We start from the raw sequence: 1,264 nt of genomic DNA on the forward strand, positions 1-1,264 counted from the left end.
GCTCTAGCGAGAGCTGCAGATCTCGTTCTGATGAAGCCAACAGGACCACATCATCCGCAAAAAGCAGAGATGCGATCCTACCTGGTGGTGAGTTGGCTCCGGTGGTGGGGGAGGAAGCCGGTCAGACCTGGCAGGCCCAAATGTGTAGTGAGGGTCTGCTGGGAACGTCTGGCGGAGTCCCCTGTGAGACAGAGCTTCAACTCCCATCTCCGGCAGAATATCGAACACGTTCTGGGGGAGGTGGGGGACATTGAGTCTGAATGGACCATGTTCCATACCTCCATTGGTTAGGTGGCTTATCGGAGCTGCGGCTACAAGGTTGTTGGTGCCTGTTGCGGCGGCAACCCTCGAACCCGTTGGTGGACACCTTCGGTGAGGGATGCTGTCAAGCTGAAGAAGGAGTCCTATCGGGCCTTTCTGGCCTACGGGACTCCAGAAGCAGCTGATGGGTACCGGCAGGCGAAGCAGCATGCGGCTCGGGTGGTCGCTGAGGCAAAAACTCGGGCGTGAGAGGAGTTTGGAGAGGCCATGGAGAAAGACTTCCGCACGGCTTCGAGGCGATTCTGGTCCACCATCCGGCGTCTCAGGAGGGGGAAGCAGTACAGCACCAACACTGTTTATAGTGGGGATGATGTGCTACTGACCTCAACTCATGATGTTGTGGGCCGGTGGGCGGAATACTTCGAAGACCTCCTAAATCCCACCATCATGCCTTCTGTTGAGGAAGCTGAGMCTGGGGACTTTGGGTTGAGCTCTCCAATCTCTGGGGACGAGGTTGCTGAGGTGGTCAAAAAGCTCCTCAGTGGCAGGGCCACGGGGGTGGATGAGATCCGCCCGGAGTTCCTCAAGGCTCTGGATGTTGTAGGGTTGTGTTGGCTTACGCGACTCTGCAATATCGCATGGACATTGGGGGCGGTACCCCTGGATTGGCAGACTGGGGTGGTGGTCCCCCTGTTTAAAAAGGGGGACCGGAGGGTGTGCTCCAATTACAGGGGGGTCACACTCTTAAGCCTCCCTGGTAAGGTCTATTCAGGGGTCCTGGAGAGGAGGGTCCATTGGATAGTTGAACCTCGGATTCAGGAAGAGCAGTGTGGTTTTCGTCCTGGTCGTGTAACACTGGACCAGCTCTACACCATCAGCAGGGTCCTGGAGGGTGCATGGGAGTTTGCCCAACCGGTCTACATGTGATTTGTGGACTTGGAGAAGGCGTTCGACAGTGTCCCAAGGGGGGCCTTGTGGGGGGTTCTCCGGGAGTATGGGGTAC

This window comes from Austrofundulus limnaeus, unplaced genomic scaffold (assembly GCF_001266775.1).
Source record: "Austrofundulus limnaeus strain Quisiro unplaced genomic scaffold, Austrofundulus_limnaeus-1.0 Scaffold80, whole genome shotgun sequence".
Classification (NCBI taxonomy): domain Eukaryota; kingdom Metazoa; phylum Chordata; class Actinopteri; order Cyprinodontiformes; family Rivulidae; genus Austrofundulus; species Austrofundulus limnaeus.